Source organism: Vipera berus (genome assembly GCF_964194415.1).
Source record: "Vipera berus genome assembly, chromosome: 8".
Taxonomy (NCBI): domain Eukaryota; kingdom Metazoa; phylum Chordata; class Lepidosauria; order Squamata; family Viperidae; genus Vipera; species Vipera berus.
Window position 1 is genome coordinate 5,224,355 of NC_138211.1, and position 19,175 is coordinate 5,243,529.

The following is a 19,175-nucleotide window of genomic DNA, read 5'->3' on the forward strand; positions in this document are numbered from 1 at the left end:
AGTCCAATTGCCTTTTGAAAACTACCTTTGGGACAACCCGAGTGACTGAGAATATCCATAGACTCCTGCTGGTAAATTCTTGATGTTTAGGTTAGGTAGACTAAGGGACCTATAGCCCAGTATAGAGCAGCTTCCTACCAGTATGTTCCTGAAACTTAGCTCATACCATCAGAACAAAGCTATGATTTTACTCAGCCCTGGAAGGGCACCCTGAGACACGTGATATGGACACACGAGTCACCTGCAATTTATGCTGTGGAACTAAGGGACAGCATAATGGAAATCGGAGAGGAACAGATGTTCCCCAAGGGCAGTAAAACAAACAAGGGTTGCAAGCGCGGAGGTTTTTTGTGAGGAGCAGATGGGGTTTGTGTCACCCTTCTCCAACAGACCTCCAGGAGTGACTCAAAAGGCTAACGGTGACCTTCCGACTCTAACAAGGTTGCTCTGATACAGGCCTTTGCAGGAGACGACGTTGGTGAGTCTGAAAGGCAGAGTGGAGCAGATAAGGAGCACGCCAAAGACATAGGCCAGGATAGTTAAGCGATGCCCCCCAAAATGGCACAAATTATTTCTGTTTCAAGAAGTCAACTCGAGAAGCTGCAGAGTTGAAACCGAGCTAAAGGCTTTTCCACCTGCCAAGCTGAAATGCTCCCCACACGCTATTGAGTTGGCAGAAAACTATGCTGGCATGAAATTGGCTGTTCACGTTGCTGATCCTTATCCTGTCTCCATTGTCTGGGTTTCAAGTCACTGCAGTCCTTTGGCTTCCTTCTGAGATAAAAAGGGAGAAAGCCAAACAGATTTTATGCACCTTGAGGCCACCCACGGCTGGTGTTGAAGTGAGGGTTAAAGGCATATTTTTTTTTAAACACCATAAAAGCTAATGGTGACTTAAACTTGTTTTACTCACTGGGTGGAAATGAGAGGAATGTTAATTCACGGGGACCACAGCAGACAAAAATGGTGCAGAGATGTCTTTAGAACATAGAATAATAGGGTTGGAAGAGAGCTTGGAAGTCTTCTAGTCCAACCTGTTGCCCATGGCAGGAGATCTGTACCATTCCAGACAAATGGCTGCCTAGTTATTCCACTGATTAGGAAATTTCTCTTTAGTTCTAGGTTGCTTCTCTCCTTGATTGGTTTCCATCCGTTGCTTCTTGTCCTGCCTTCAGGTGCTTTGGGGAATAGCTTGACTCCCTTTACTTTGTGGCAGCCCCTCAAATATTGGAACGGTGCTATCATGTCACCTCTAGTCTTTTTCACTAGACTAGACATGGCCAATTCCTGCAACCATTCTTCATATGTTTTAGTCTTCAGTCCCTCAATCATCTTTGTTGCTCTTCTCTGCACTCTTTCTAGAGTTCCAACATCTTTTTTATATTGTGGAGACCAAAACTGGATGCAGCATTCCAAGTATAGTTTTACCAAGGCATTATACAGTGTTATTAACATTGGACACCATCCGTTGAGTTATGCAGGACTACTTCTCCTGCTGTTGTCTTCTTCTGCTGCTTCTTCTGTGGCCCATGCAAAAAAAAAAAAATCTTTGATGTGTCCAGTAGATCTTCTAGCTTCGCTTTTGTCTTCAACCCAACCAAGCAAACTTCCCCATCAGTTTTAACTGGAAATATTTGGAGAAGTTTTTAACTGATGAAAATTGTACGCAGAACTTAGCGCATGAAAGCATTGCATGCAATGAAGCAAATTAAGTAGCCACCTAGGGAGACAAAGGTAGCTGGAAAGAAAGGACAACACAGATAAGAACAGATGAAAGAAGCTGGAGGGGAACAACATTTGCTCAAGGAAGAAGGCTTAGCATGGACACAAAAATAATTGTAGCCGATTGCCTGAAGACCCTTGTTTTTTTCCTGTGCATTTTCTTCTATCCTTTAATTCCAAGGCTTCCAACCTTGGTCAGCTGCTGCAATATTTTATCTGCCAGCTCTGGGCTTTCCCACTAGAGGTTGAAGAAGACATGATTAATAAGAAGAGAGTCCTCTTTCACAGATGGTCCCACTCAGTGGAGACAGCTGCAGACTCTTTAAAAGGATGAAGACCTAGCCTTGCAGTTTTAATTTTCTCATTCCTGTTTACTGATTTGGAAAGGAATTCATCTTCTCCGAGTAATTTACAACACTACTGCTCTTATTTAATCTCCCCGTGAAATGTGCGACTGGGTTAAACATGGGCATTAGATTCCTTCTGACCCATATTTCTTGGCTGCAAGAATTGAAGAATTTGTCTGGTAGGCTGCCGTGAATATCGAGTGGACCTTGCGAGGTATCCATACTCTTAGGACTAAAGCGATGCACAACATCCTCGCAAGTGTCTTTTGCATGGGTTGTTGAAACAGACCTGCTTCAGATCACAACCTATTCCACACAGAACCCCAAGTCAGTGGTTCTCAAGCTTTTCTTCAGTACAGACCCCCTTTAAATAATTTTAGGGTCACAGACTATGCCCACAGACCCACAAGACTTAACTCAAGATGTAAAGCACTAGACTGCATCAAATATTTATGGATTCCTGTGATAACATTGTTCCCCCCACCACACACGGGGTCTGTGGACCACAAGTTGAGAACTGCCCTAAGAAATCAGATTGGCTTTGACTTAGCATATTGTCTGAAACCAAACCAACCAAACTGTGGTAGTTTGCACAATTAAGTTTAGGGTTTATTAACCAAGCTTTGGTTGAACCAAATTGATTAGATATGTTGTGTGGCCTACTTGATCTGAAAGCTCTTCAGCAATGTCCTACAATGGCTAGTAAATCCGTAAGTATATATATTTAGAGGCGAATTTGCTTTCGGCTTCTAAGTCCAATTTCTCAGCAAGGATTCCTTTTTGTGGGGAGTTAATTCAATCTTGCATACTAATGTAATCTTCTTATTGCAAATAAGCCAGTCTGACAGATACTTTTAAGAAGAGATGTGGGTTTTGAAAAGCTTCTTGATGGCACTGTCAGTAATTAGAATGTAATTGATGTAATTGAGAGCCCAAGGCCTTTTGTTCAACTTATCTGCATATTTTTTAACACTTTATTCAATCTTTGTTTGTAGTAGTTTTCCTACTCCCTGCCATGGTGTTCCTATTTGTACATTATCTAGCTGCTGTTTGCTCCCAGCTAGAGATAAATTCAAACTAATCATGGCTCTCTTTGCAGTTTGCCACATACCTTCTAAGAAAAATCACCAGGTGTCAAATATTTCATTGCTGCTACTAAAAACAAGGACTGAAAAGGACAGTGAGCAAATTTATATCCAAACTGAGTTTCCATTTGGTTGAACTGTTGCTTATAATCACAATCTTTCCCCTTTTATTCCTTCTTCTGCGTGCCACTTCCAAAGCCTTACCCAGGTATTGTTTAATGCTGTTGCTATTTTACTGAGTTTATCGAGATATTTTAAAAATGAAAATAAAGAGGGGGAGGAAAGAAGGGGAAGAGAAAAGTGTGGGATAAAGGGACAAAAAAAAGCATCAACTTCCGACTCTTTTCAGCTCACTCAAATAAAGATAATAAAATTACTCCATTTTTTTATACTTTTGCATAGTTAGTATATAGTAATCATTTTTATAATAACATGCTAATTAATCAGCAAATCCCAAAGTCAGAATTTCATTTTTATCTATCTTGAATATAAAATCTAGAAATGGTTTCCAAGGAGAAACAAAATTAGATGTATTCTTTTCTTTGATTAAAGCAGATAATTTGGCCATCTCTGCAGGTTCCATCCGTTTTTCCAGCCATTCTTCCATTGTTTTCCATAGTGAACCCTGGTGGCGCAGTGGTTAGAATGCAGTATTGCAGGCTAACTCTGCCTACTGCCAGCAGTTCAATCCTGAGGGCTGTAAAGCACTATGAAGTGGTATATAAGCCTAAGTGCTATTGCCTTCCTTCCTTCCTTCCTTCCTTCCTTCCTTCCTTCCTTCCTTCCTTCCTTCCTTCCTTCCTTCCTTCCTTCCTTCCTTCCTTCCTTCCTTCCTTCCTTCCTTCCTTCCCATGGTGATGCAGTGGTTAGAATGCAGTATTGCAGGCTGTCTACTGCCAGTAGTTCAATCCTGACCTGTTCAAGGTTGACCCATCCTTCCATCCTTCCCAGGTTGGTAAAATGAGGACCCCGATTGTTGGGAGGCAACAGGCTGACTCTATAAACTGCTTAGAGAGGGCTGTAAAGCACTATGAAGTGATATATAAGTCTAAGTGCTACTGCTAGTGTTATTGCTATTGTGCAATTAGTGTATCTTTTCATTTTTGCCTGGAAAACATTCTCACCGTAAGCAACAGCAAATGCAACAACAAACTTCTCGTCCCCCCCCCCCAAGTCTCTTGTCCAATAAGCTTATCTTTAATGCTAGTCCTCAGATATTTTTCAGTCTTTGGAATGTCCTAAAATTCTCCTCACTACAAGTCACGTAGCACTATGATTCAATTGGTTAGTTATATTCTTCTGAACATTTAAGCTTCATTGATAATTTTCTGAACGTTAACCACAATGATTTAACCATCACTATACCAAAAGTAGCACTAAAACCAGCACTGGATTTCTCTCACTTCCGTGGTGGCTAGGTGATGCAATGGCTGCTTCTGTTCACCCTCAAAGCCTTCTCCCACCCCCACATAATTATTCTTTTTCTAATTTTTAAAAGACCACCTCATCAGTGAAGATGCCAGGAGATTTTTGAAAAGACGTAATGTTTTCTAAATACTGGGGTCTCTTGTCACAGACTAACAAAACCATCGGATAGAGAAACATTTATAATAGGAACCCATCTCACTCATTAGTCAGATTTGTATTTCTGTTCCCCGATGCTTTATTTTGGAACGGGGAAGTTAAGGGAATAATGTTTCTGTAGTTTAATTGTTTGGGCACTGTATGTGATTTGCATCATGCTTTTTTGTTCCTTCGCTTAAATATGTTTGGGATTGGGAATCCGATGCGAAACTTTAGAGCAAGGATGAAAAAGCAAATAAAGCTTCTGTTATATAATATATGCGATAGGGGATTATCATTTTACAACAGGACCTGTTTGGCATACTAAGAGCAAACCGAGTCCCTCAGTCAGAAATGATATTATTTCAGCCACAAAAGGAAGGGGCAGAGAATTGTGTTCCTCAATTGTGTGGTCTGTCTTGCTAATCTACATAGCACAGGCCCTTGCTGTGTCTTTTTTTTTCTTTTAAAAATATTTTTACAATGAAATCAAAGCAGGAACAAATATTTTTACTTTTTTTTGTTGCAAATTTAGGGCCCTTGTAGAAAACCAATAGCCAATCAGAACTTTCCCTTCCTGGCCAATCAGCAATTTTTCTCCTTCCATATGCTCGCTTTCATGCTGAAACCCAAATTCCACTGTATCTCTGTCTATTAAATCAAAAAGATTTTAAGAATGTATTTTAGGTGCTCCTCAAAAGCCATTGAAGTCCCTATCCTTTGTAGTGTGACTCCTTTGCTGGTCACAATTTCCTAAATTCAGGCCATAATGGCAGGATTGTGAACAAATGTCCCTTCTAGAGATTCTCGTCTTTTTTTTATAAAAAAAAACTACTTTGCACATTTAGTTCACTTGTATGTAGAGTGTAGAGAACCACAGAGATGACAACTTTGGAGAAAGAATAAGGCAATTAGCAGAAGACCATTTAATCTCAGGAAGAAAACATGACAAAGAAATTAAGCAGACACTCCCTTAACTGTCCTTGGTATAAGGTAAAGGTAAAGGTTCCCCCGCACATGCGTGCTAGTCGTTTCCGACTCTAGGGGCCGGTGCTCATCTCCGTTTCGAAGCCAAAGATCCAGCGCTCGTCCGAGGACGTCTCCGTGGTCATGTGGCCGGCATGACTAGATGCCAGAGGTGCACGGAACGCTGTTACCTTCCCACCGGAGTGGTCCCTATTTTTCTACTTGCATTTTTACGTGCTTTCGAACTGCTAGGTTGGCAGAAGCTGGGACGAGTAACAGGCGCTCACTCTGTTACGCGGCACTCGGGATTCGACCCGCCAAACTGCCGACCTTCCGATCGACAAGCTCAGCGTCCTAACCCACTGAGCCACCGCGTCCCTGCATCCTTGGTATAGGAGGGGGAAAAAGATTTCCAAAATTCTGTTACCATCTTCTGTATCGAGGTTTCTCAAACTGGCCAACTTAAAAACGTGTGGACTTCAATTCCCAGAATTCCATAGTCATCACTTGGCTGGGGTATTCTGAGAGTTGAAGTCCACCCATCTTTAAGCCGCCAAGAGTAAGAAACACTGATTTATTTCAATAAACTGGAGTTAAAATATTTCATATGGAATCTGCTTTCCTGGCTGGGGTTACCTTGAAGGTCTGACAATCTCTACACACTGAATGTTGCTGTATCTGTAGCTGTGCTTCGTGCTTAAAAACAGAAGGGGACTGTCTGCATTAAACCTTCTTACTCCATAGGAAGAAGCTGGGGGAAAAAAAAGTACAGAGATAAACATTCAAGGACAGCATCCACTAATCAAAAGGGGTTCAATCTGATTTGATGGTCCAAATCCACCTCTGTTTAGTAATAAATAAATAAATAAAAAAGTTATATCTTCGGCCTGCCATTGTCATAACTTGGTGAAAGGATTGCCCTGACTGGAATTTGAAGTGGGAAGTCAGAAATTTAGAGACTTGAAATCCCAGAGAAATCCTGAGCTGGTTGAAGAAAGAGCTTGTTAAGGAAAATATCAACAGAATTTTGAAAAATTCCTTCCTGCATGCCAATTGTTTCTCAAATGAAGTTCCTTATACAAGTGAACAGAATTTTAGAACAACAGCCAAACTGTAAATAGAAATATGTTTCTTATCACTAACAGTCAATCAAATATTATACCATCTGGTCTTTGTCTATTAAAAGTCCTTGCCTCTTTCCCCTACCCCCATAAAAAGAAACACCTGTAAAATTTATTATTGTTTCCACCAGTATCAGCTGTTAGGTCTGCATTTGATTGCAGCTTTTTGGATCAGCCCCATACAATTATCCAAGGATGTTGGTGGAGAAAATGCCTAATAATTCCTTTCTTTTAAATCAGTTAGGAACTTGAGGAAAATATTATTTGCACCGCCATTTTGGGGGGAAACTAATAGCCTGTTTGAATGTGTAATAATATGTAATAATATAATATACACATTTTGCTGGGCAATATTCCATTTACTGGAGCGATATAACCCATGTTTAGAGTTGCATCCAATTTAGATTTTTATCCTCCTGTCTTTGGTTGCATCTGCAGCAGCAATTTCATTACTACGTCTTCATTTAGCTAAATGTTTGTCCTGGGTGGTTCTCTTGTCGGCATGAATATAAAATTAGAATACCTTCTTTTCCCTTCTCTTCTATTTTCATAGAGTGAAAGTAGAAGCTGTAGCGACTGGCTTAAAGACATTGGAGTGCCTGCTCTTGGTTTCTCCTCTTTTTTAATCTAATGAAGTGATCTGTCTCTCTAGGATTCAGATCTTGAAAGTGTTTTCATTCAAAGCGAAGGTCTGGCAGTGATTATCTGCCAGAGTACACGATGGTGCTTAGTCTTTCCCTCCCTTGACTGGAAATCTCAACTGGGCAATTCTGAAAGAGTCCTCCATTATCTAAATCAATGCTGGATCACAAGGAGGTGCTGGTATAAATTTAATCTTAGACATTGTGACCTGGGAAGGAACCAGAAGGGCAATTTAATCCAATCTTTTACAACAGGGGTCTTCAAATTTGGCCCTTTTATGACTTGTGGACTTCAACTCCCAGAATTCCTCAGCCAGGCAGACTGGCTTAGGAATTCTGGGAGTTGAAGTCCACAAGTCATAAAAGGGCCAAGTTTGAAGACCCCTGCTTTACAATCTGTGGGATAATCAGTAAAACTAGCCCTCTAGGATGGCTGTCTAGCCTCTTTTTATAACCCTCAAAGATGGAGAACTTGCACTGTCTGTAACCACATGGTTCCACTGTTAGTTAGCTGCTACCATAAGGACATTTTTTCCCTTATATTTAAATGAACTTAAGGTTTTCTTTTGGTTCCTATTGTTTTCCCATAAATGGAAGCTCCTTTTTTTTTTGGAGTAACTGAGTGATGATACATTGGTTGTGACTGGGATTGACTAACCGTCTTGTCACTGAAGCCTTATGTCATGCCCTGAGAGAGAGAGACTGGCCCAAAGTCACCGAGCTTCCTGTCATACCTAAGGTGGGGTTAAAACTTTCAGTCTCCTAGTGATTGGTCCAAAGTCACCCAGCCAGCTTTCATGCCTAAGGCAGGACTAGAACTCCCAGGCTCCTGGTGATTGGTCCAAAGAACCCAGCCAGCTTTGGTGCCTAAGGCTGGACTAGAACTCCCAGTCTCCCTGTTTCTAGCCTGGAGACTTAATTACAGGACCAAACTGGGTCTCATTTCAATGAACCTGAGATAGTTTCCATTCAGGTGTTAAGAGGCTGGGGAATTCTGGGAGCTGACGTGCGCACCCCTTAAAGTTGCCAAGGTTAGGAAACACTATTAGAGTGTTGTGATTCAGGGTCAGCCTGTGGGTTCGGCAGTTGGGTCGGACGACTCAGAGGAGGAGGGGGGTGTTGAAGACCTTGCTGAGGGGGTTGAAGATCTTGCTGATGATAGCCCTCAGCCAGGCCCCTCCCACTGGCCCTGTTCAAGGACGCCCGACGCAGGAGGCAGTCAATCAGGAGTAAACAGAGGAAGGCAATGGGGCTTCTCGGAAGGAGGCAGAGAGAAGCCACGCCCTGAACTCTATATAAGGGGAATGTGTGGGAGGGCTGGTTTGCTGAAGGCAACCGCTCGGATGGTTCATGTTTCTTAAAGCTCCTGTTTCTTGGTTCGTGTCTTGTTTGTTTTTGTAGTTATAAATTTGGCAGGCGTAATTCCAGCCTACTTGCCGGTTGTAAAGGGGTTGTCCCTGCCTTTTCTGCAGGGCCGGTAGCAGGCTGGTACAGAACATAGAGCATCATAGTAAGCGATTATCCTTCCCTTTCCCTTGAGTTTCAGATGACTTTATTTAATGTCAATGAGGCCACCGAATGTTCACTGCCGGTTCCTTTAGCTTTCCTTCTCTTGTGGGGCAAATGGAGCTAAGACAACTGTAGAGTGAAAATGTTGGTGCCAGTAACTTGCCTCCACCTGCACACAAAATGATACCCCTGTCCGTATCTAGCAAGGAACTCTTTGCCACTCCTTAAGTTTTTCTCTTTCTTCCCAGCTGCCAGGAGGAAGGTGGAAACAGCACGTACAGTTTAGAACATGGGGTAATTTCTATCAGTGGCTAGAAAAACGAGTCAGAGAGAAAGGAACGTGATGTGCAATTTTGAAAATATATATTAGCAAGAAGAAGGCTATTGAGCGATTAATTAACATATTGTTTATGATAATTAACTATATTATTGTTAGTTAAATACATCTAGCCAGACACTATGCTGTTTGCTAAATATTGAAAACGTTATTTGGAAAAAAAACCCAACCCCAACCCTAACCCAAATCCCAACCCTAATCCTGACCCCACCTTATCCCTAACCCTATAAAAACTAATAAAATCTCTCTCTTTCTCTCTCTCTCTCTCTCTCTCTCTCTCTCTCTCTCTCTCTCTCTCTCTCTCTCTCTCTCTCTCTCTCTCTCTCTCTCAAGAAACGGCATATACAGGTGGTCCTCGGCTTAGAACATTTAGTTTAGTGTCTGTTTGAAGTTATAACGGCACTGAAAAAGGGACTTATGACTGTTTTTCATACTTCGAACAAGCCGGCCTGGCCTGATGGGTGATGGGTTTGGGTTTTATGGTTTTTTATGTATTTTAACTTAACTTATTGTTATAGTTTTTGGGTATCTTGTTTAATCTTTTTTTAACTTTTGTATTCTTGTTTTTTAACATGTATTGCCCTGTTCACTGCCCTGAGTCCTTCGGGAGAAGGGCGGTATACAAATATAAATAAATAAATAAATAAATAAATAAATAAATAAATAAATAAATAAATAAATAAATAAATGCGGCCAATGCAGCATCCCCAAGGTCACATGATCAAAATTCGGACGTTTGGCAATTGATTCATATTTATGACTGTTGCAGTGTCCCGGGGGGGGGGAGGAGTCATGCGATCCCCTTTTTGTGACCTTTTGACAAGCAAAATCGATGGGGAAGCCAGATTCACTTAGCAACCATGTGACTCATTTAAGAACTTCAGTGCTTTGCTTAACAAATGCGAAGGAAAGTCATAAAATGGGGCAAAATTCACTTAAGAAATTTCTCACATAAAAGCATAAATTTGGGGCTCAGTTGTGGTCATAAGCATGAGGACTACCTGTAGTAACTCTGAGGGGGGGAAAAAAGCATTTAATTCCAATAATAAAATACTCAAGAGACAGAGAAACCCAGATCTTTTAACGTCAAGCTTGTTTGGGTGATTATTTAAAAATAAATTGGCTGTGTCAGTGTGGTCCTTCAAGCCACACTGTGGATGTGTGTGAGAAACACCTAAGCTATAGAAATATTGTAGATAAAAATCTTTTTTTCTTTTTCCTTTAAGGAAAGGTAGGATAAGTGTATTCTTTGGTAAGTTGAAATCTTCAGGGGGCAGAAAGCTAAAAGGTAGCTTGAAAGCATTTAAATACTTTGCTTTTAAAAAAAAAGTTTTTTTGCACAATGCCTTTTCAGCCTAGAGTGATACTTTAAAGGGACGTTTCCCTTTTGCTTTTCTTTCTCCGTTCCCCCCCCCCCATCTTTTTCTTGAAGAGTTAAAAGACAGGTAGGGGAGCTCTCATCAAAAATAAAAAAAAAAACTAATAACGTGGTATTGAACTGGTCCTTTGACAGCTAATCCTTCAAACATGATTCTGCTTAGAAGAAAGGCTGTGAAAAAAAAGGAATTGCAGAGAATTCATATTTTTCCTTCTGGTTTGGTGGCAAGTGGGAAGAATTTCTCAGTTTTTACATTTTTTAAAAAAAATAAATAAATAATCCTCAGGATAATATTGATTTTTTTTTTAAAAAAAAGAAGCAATATGGGGAAGGAAGAGCATGGGGGATTAAAAAACACACCCCAGTGTGTCTTAGAAAAGGAAATGGAAGAATTCAGAAACTCTGTGTGATAACTCCGGATGGCGCCCGATCTTCGCTCCTTTTGTCGCGATCTCAAGACGTTTTTGTTCGTTCAAGCCGGCCTAGCCTGATGGGGATTGGTGGGGTTTTTATTTTTTTGTACTCTTAATTTTATTTTTGGGGTTTTATTATTGTATTAATTGTTTTAACTTGGGCAATTATTTAATCTCTTTTTAATGTTTGTACTTTGTATTTGACTTTTGCCCTGTGAACCGCCCTGAGTCCTCAGGGAGAAGGGCGGTATATAAATATTATTAAATTAAATTAAATTAAAATTAAACTTTCCCTGTTTGTTTAATATAGAAGGCGCCGTATCCTACGTCGTCCTCTTACCACAGTGCTTTGTTTTTCTGACTCCTCTTGAGCTGGTTTGGTGCAGCGGTCCAGATACTGGCCTAGAAACCAGAAGACTGTGAGTGTCAACGCTGCTAACATCGAATGTTATTGCTTGACGAGAGATGAAGAAGTAGCTATGTCATCTGCTATACTTGTGTATTGCTTTAAGACTTGTGTATTGCTTTAGTTTAAAGTTGGGAGGAGGGAAGAGTAGGAATGCACCTTCAAGGCCATTTGTCTCTCTAAAGAAAATAAGGCTTTGGCGGGTCTTCTAACGGAAGGGAAACTGATTCTTTAAATTAATTGGAGAATATGATGAACGACAAAATTAGAAAGGCGGAGAATTGTGTTTTAATGGATTGTGCAAGGGGCGGAGATTTCAGATTCCAGCTTCCTTCGAGCAAGCATTTGCTGGTGTATTAGGCTAATAAAGGACTTTTAAGGTAAACAATGCCTCAGAGTCACTTGAAAAAGCCCAGACGTCGGAAACTTGACAGTGAGTTCTAGTCACTCCACAGGCATGAAAGCTGGCTGGGTGACTTTGGGCCAATTACCAAGAGACTAAGTTCTTGTCCCGCCTGAGTCATGAAAGCCAGCTGGGTAACTGGGCCAATCACCAGGAGATTGTGAGTTCTAGTCTCTCAAGCCTGAAAGTCGGCTGGGTGACTTTGGGCCAATCACCAGGAGATGGTGAGTTCTAGTCCCACCTGAGTCATGAAAGCCAGCTGGGTAACTGGGCCAATCACCAGGAGATTGTGAGTCCTAGTCTCTCAAGCCTGAAAGTCGGCTGGGTGACTTTGGGCCAATCACCAGGAGATGGTGAGTTCTAGTCCCACCTGAGTCATGAAAGCCAGCTGGGTAACTGGGCCAATCACCAGGAGATTGTGAGTCCTAGTCTCTCAAGCCTGAAAGCCGGCTAGGTGACTTTGGGTCAATCACCAGGTGATGGTGAGTTCTAGTTTCACTTTCGTCATGAAAGCCAGCAGAGCGACTTTGGACCAGTCACCAGAAGGCTAAATTCTAAGCTCATCTTAAGCATGAAAGCCGGCTGGATAACTTTGGGGTAATCACCAGGAGACTGTGAGTTCTAGTCCATCCTCAGGCATGAAAACCAGCTAGGTGACTTTGGGTCAATCCCCAGGATATGTTGCATGTTAATTCTGCCTTAGTCATGAAAGGCCAGCGCAGTGAATTTCTGTATCAATCTAACCACGGGGGCGGGGGGGGGAGGAATGGTTTTTTCTGCCTTGTTTCTCCCCAAGCATCTGGCAGCTCCATCCTCTGCTTCCCTCTTTATGATCCTGCCACACTTCTTTTTTAATGATCTTCTTCCTCCCAGCGAATGAGGCAGCCCACCCCCTTCTCTCCTGCAAGCAGATTCTTAGCACTCCATTACCTTAATGAGGATTCTCTCAGGATCCCTCAACACTTCTTGACATCCTGCAAGCAGCTGGAGAGGTGGGCCAGGTAAATGTCAATTTCTATGTCTTTCTTTCTTTGCCCAGGATCGCAATTGCAACGTTTAATTCTTAATTCATCCAGCCTTTCAGTAGCTCTTGGTCTTCCTTCCTTAAGCTGGGAGGTCATTCTCTACATTTCAGTCGGATCTTTTATTTATTTATTTATCTATCTATCTATCTATCTATCTATCTATCTATCTATCTATCTATCTATCTATCTATCTATCTATCTATCTATCTATCTATTTATTTATTTATTTATTCAGTAGCTATTTGGTTGTCCCCTAAATCCCAGCCATAGGTCATCAGAGCAATAAATCCCTAAGTGTTTAATAGCCCAGAAGTGGGAAAACTTCATTCCGAGAAGTCAGAGAACTTCAATTTGGAAGGCTGCTTCAAAATATGGATACAGCTCAGGGATGGGATTGAATTGCCTCTGAATTAAATCTCCAAATTGAACCAACACATTGGCTTTTGCCGTTATTCACTTGCAGACAATCCACTTTATAGATTCAGGGCAGCTTACAGCCAAGCAAATTACAGTAGCAAAGAGATAAAAAACACAGCTAGCACCTAAACACCATCAAGCTGATGCAAGTCCTCTATTAGTAGCAAACCTTCATCTGAAAGAAGACCCCAATAGGTTCCCTTGAATGCCAGGAGGCAATAACAGAATAACAGAGTTGGAAGGGACCTTTGAGGTCTTCTAGTCCAGCCCCCCTGTTCAAGCAGGCAATCCTATGCCATTCCAAACAGATGGCTGTCCAAACTCCTGTTAAAACCTTCAGTGCCACAACTTTTGGAGGCCAGCCATTCTCCCTGTCAAGAAATTTCTCCTTAGTTCTCAGTTGGATCTCTCTTTCATCTTCCACTGGCTACTTCATAAGGTGGGGGCCAGAATTGAGAAGACATGGTTGGTGCTGGGTCCCCAATTGTTTCTTCTCATGTAGGGTTGGGTCTTTAAGTAGCTCTTCTTTCTGGAGGCAATTTTGCAAGCATCAAGAGGCCAAGCCCCACAGAGTTTTATAGGGACATTGCCCAGATAAGATTTGATAGATTAGATGGATGATAGATAGATAGATAGATAGATAGATAGATAGATAGATAGATAGATAGATAGATAGATGATAGATGATAGATGATAGATAGATAGATAGATAGACAGACAGACAGACAGACAGACAGACAGACAGACAGATAGATGATAGATAGATAGATAGATAGATAGATAGATAGATAGATAGATAGATAGATAGATGAGATAGATAGATAGATAGATAGATAGATAGATAGATAGATAGATAGATAGATAGATAGATAGATAGTAGATAGGTGGATGATAGATATAGATAGGTGGTAGATAGATAGATATATGATATAGATAGATATATACATAAATGATAGATGATAGATAAATAGATAATACAGAGTACATAGATAGATAGATGATAGATATGGATAAATCAAAGATAGATAGATAGATAGATAGATAGATAGATAGATAGATAGATAGATAGATAGATAGATAGATAGATAGATACTGTAGATAGATAGATAGATAGATAGATAGATAGATAGATAGATAGATAGATAGATAGATAGATAGATAGATAGATAGATAGATAGATAGATAGATAATAACCAGCACCTAGAATTGTATCCAGAAACCTCTTCAGCAAACCTCAAGGATCTTCCTCTGTTCCTCTAGTTTCAGATTTTGTTGGTGACTTAATTTGACACCACAACCTTATTATTCAGCACAGCTATTTGTGAGCACTATGGCAAGCTGTTCCGTCTTTCCCTTCCTTTGATTGAGTTTGTTCTTAGGATTATCCACAAAACCTCCTTGGGCCTGTTAAGATGAACCCCTGCATATCTTTGTCTTTTTGCTTGCTAGCAAAATCGCCACCAGGACATCTCTCTCTCTCTCTCTCTCTCTCTCTCTCTCTCTCTCTCTCTCTCTCTCTCTCTCTCTCTCTCTCTCTCTCTCTCTCTCTCTCTCTCTCTCTCTCTCTCTCTCTCCACACACACACACACACAAGTTAGCAAGGATAGAGGGACTCTCATTCTGTTTTTCTTCAGTCAGCTGGGTGACTTAAGGCAAAAAAAGACCTGCCCCCAGATGCAAACAGCAAAGCAGGAGAAGTATAGTATTTAAACAAATATTAGTCAATTGGTGTTATTACGGAGGAAGGCGCAAGGTGCTTTGAGAAGGAAAGCTAGCCAGAGGACACAAAACAGGAGGACTCTCAGCTTTCCTTTTTGCTGCAGCTTCTCTTAAATATGAGAGTATGAAGTTTGGTCTAGTGGTTAAGGCCCCAGGTTAGAAACTGGGAGACGAGTTCTTGTCCTGGTTTAGTTATGAAAGCAGGCTGGGTGATTTTGGACAATTACCAGGAGACTGTGAGTTCTAGTCCTACTCTAGGCATGAAAACTGACTGAGTTACTTTGGGCCAGCCATGCAACTTCGTGTATTTCGTTTATTAATTTATTTAAAATTAAAATGTAAAACATTGTTAGAGCCACCCAACTTGCTGAGAGGGTGGCTCAGCACCACGCTGAACCAAAATATTTTCAGCCGAGATGTTAGGTGGAGTCCTTGGTACCCTCTGAGCTTGGTTGCTTCCTTGCAGATAGATGAACCTTTATTGTCATTTCCATGTTTCATGATCCAACTAGATAACATCACCAGCACTAGAAGGGGCTTGTATGTAAACAGAGAGCAAACCGCACTCCCTTCTAGCACTGATGACATTACCTCGTAGGGTAATGAAATGTCTGCAAGAAAAGAACCAACTTCCAAGAGCATCAAGGACTCCACAGTTCAACCCTGAGCTACAAATGTTCTCTTCTATTGGTAGACAGTATGTGAATCGAACCAAAGTGAGTTGTGACCAAGAAGAAATTTAAGTGCACGAAGCTATGCTAACTGAGCAGATCAACACAAGGGCCAGGCTGCCATTGCTTGACGCTTTTCTTCAGCCCAGATATAGAGGTATTTTTTCCTGGCAAGATGGGGGAGGACAGAATACCTGGAGGAGGGCAGTGATAGATGTGGTGCCCAGCAGTGTTTGTGTGGGCCTTCATCCAAATAACTCTTGAAGTTCTACTGAGCTCTCTTAGTCGAAAGTGGGGCTGGTGAGCTACTGTATTCACAAACAATCTGTCATCCAGCTACAACGAATTGCCCTTGGCGTTTGAGGGCGGCATGGAACCCGTTGTGGTTGTTGCAATTTGAGCCTTGCCATCATGACTAATTGAAGTTATCCAAAGGGGCTGTAACGGTAATCTTGGAAAGAGGAGAGAGTGTTGGAAAACAATGCAACATCTGGAGAGTCCTACCTTATCTGGTAAATTACCAGGCGAATTAAGAAAGCTTCAGTCTAGCAAACTCACAAATAAATTGGATTTTCAAAGGGAAAATGCAGACTTACAACCAATTTTTCCGTTGCTAACCAAGGCCATTGTTAGGTGGGTGATGTCCAGGTTTCCAACCTTTTTGTCCTGGCTGCTCAGCGAATCCCTGCAGTTATCATGTGATCCTTCGGGAAATAATCTTGCCTTCTTGGAAGCCAGGTGGGAAGATTGCAAATCGTGATCACATGACCTTGGGATGCTGCTACCTTCCTCAATACATAGCAGTTGACAGGTGCCCTAATTACGATCACATGACCTTATGGATGCGGTGATGGTTGTAAGGGCCAGGACCACTTGTAGGTCACTTGTTTTTCAGTGCCATTGTAACTTCCCTCCCTGAATAAGTTGTAAGTGAGGACTATCTGTATTTGTAGTTGACAAGTTGTATACAACAATAGGTCACCTTTTTCTGTTTATTAAAGTGGCAAAAGAAACTTTTGCAAGAATCTTGCTGTTTAGGGAATGACATTTACCCTATTATACTTCAACAGGAAGATTTTTGCAGAAGTATTATTCGGGATAGGCTACACAAAGGCTGGAAAAGCCATTGCAATTTCTCTTGGGAAGTGAATGATAGTTTAGTGGCTTGTATCTTAACACCCTCACTGTAACAGAGAAGTCTAGGCTAAGCCGGAGGGAGGGGTCAAACGCATCATCAGTCTCAAGGGATCTAAGTCCAGCCCACCTTGAATTCCGTTGACTCTTATCTAGCGCCAATTTGTTTTGACTGTTAGTAGTTCAGATTCTTGTAGAGAGCATTAGCATATCATAAACCTAGATTCATTTGAACTGCCTGGACTCCTGATTTTCTGCACTTGACACTCATGTTGTAACAATTGCTGCAATGCATTGAGTGTGGGGCCGACTCTGAAGGCAAACCAGAAGTTTAAAATGATAGAGACCAGCGCCAGTTGGTTACTGGGTGTCATTCAGGTTAGGGATTCACCATTCAGATTAGGGTTGGGGGTTGGACTAGATGACCTCCAAGGTCACTTTTGACTTTATTGTTATTGTTATTATAAATACCCATTTTTCATGAACTGTGCTCATTATTTATACAAAGTTGTGCAGAATTCAAGGTATTGCTGCTGTTTTGTAACACGCCAAATGACGTAAAGCTGAAACGTGGGTTGGTCTATCTCACGTGGGTTGGTCTATCTCACTTCTGAGAAATACCTGCTCAGTCATGGAGCTCGTAGGGTGTGTGTGTGTGTGTCTGTCTGTGCCTGTGTCTGGGTCTACTGTGTCTTTCCATGAACTGGCTTATGGACAATAACTAAGGAGATAAGATGTAAACAAGGGTCTTTTTTGTGTTGACACCTTCCTAATGGAACTTTGAAGGTGCACTTTTGCACAGTTCTGTTGTTGTTCACGGTAGACGTCACATTTTTCAAAATTCTTCTTGACACGGGAAGAGAAAGCCTTTGAATCTTCCCTCACTGAATGATTTATGACAGTTGACTATAGATAAAAATAGAGCGGTCCAATAGCAGCTTGTTTAGAGTTTATATGTTACCCTTTTTATTTTTATCTGTAAGCTATTCTGCGATTCATTATAAAGAACAGAATATAACTATAGCAAGCAACTCAATATGTCAAGGCAGGATGTTCTTGGGGGCTGTGTTTCTCAGCCCTGGGAACCTGAAGATGTATGGACTTCAACTCCCAGCATTTCTTAGCCAGCAATGCTTTCATTTGAAAGTACAGGTAGTTCCTCAACTTACAGCAGTTCATTTAGTGACCATTCAAAGTTACAACGGCCCTGAAAAAAATTCTGATGCTTGGCAACTGGTTCCTATTTATGATGGTGGCCGTGTCTCCAGGTCACGTGATCCCCTTTTTCTGAACTTCGGACAAGCAAAGTCAATGGGGAAGCCAGATCCACTTAACAACTGTGCTGCTAACTCAACAACTGCAGGGATTCACTTAAAAACTGTGCCAAGAAATGGGGCAAAGCTCACTTAACAAATGTCTCGCTTAGCCACATAAATTTTGGGCTCAGTTGTGGTTATAAGCCAAGAACTACCTGTAGTTAGTCCAGGAGTTGCCTTGCATATTTCTCTCTCCCCGCCCCCCCCCCGCCCCCTGACAAGGAGATGACATGTACAGGGAATAAACTCCCCTATTTGGATGTTTGACTGGTGAATGTCACACTTGGGTCTTTTATTTAACCACGCAAAATGTTTCATCAGCCAGAAAGGCATATGTGCACATGTTTTGTTTTGTTTTGTTTCTTGCATGTATGACTTTGGGGTTGTTTTTCCATGGCTGGCCCTTAAATCAGGTGAAAACAACAAATAAGCTCTCCACTTTGCTGGGCTAATCTCTCCGTCCTTGCTCTGTACTCTGCCATCACTTTGCAGGATCGACTTTCTCTCTTCTGCTGTGCTCCTGCACCCTTTCAGCACCCGGCAGCCGAGCGAGCTGCCAAAATATCTGATCCAAAGGCAACGGGCCAATTCGTTCGTCCAATTAGGCCTCCGAATGACACTTTGCAAAGAAGTGGCAGATTGTTTTCTTGTTGCCCAGCTCTTCCATGCCACTACATTAGTCATCGTTAGCTCCACGGCCTCCTTTCGTTGGCGCCCATGCCTCGCCCAATCCCGGGAAGCGTGGGAGGCACCAGTGGAGAGGAGTTCGATAGGATGGGCATTATCGTGCTCAACTCATTGATATCTGCTGATTTGAACAAGGTGCCTGACCCTCCTTTGTGAATCGTGGCCGACAAATGATGCCAACTCAAAGAGGCTCGCCAGTCCGCTATAGGCCGCCTCCTGATTAAATTTCCAAATGTCAGGCTGGTAACAGGAGCTCATTAAAAGGGTGTGTGTCTGTCTGTCTGTCTGTCTGTCTGTCTGTCTGTCTGTGACTCT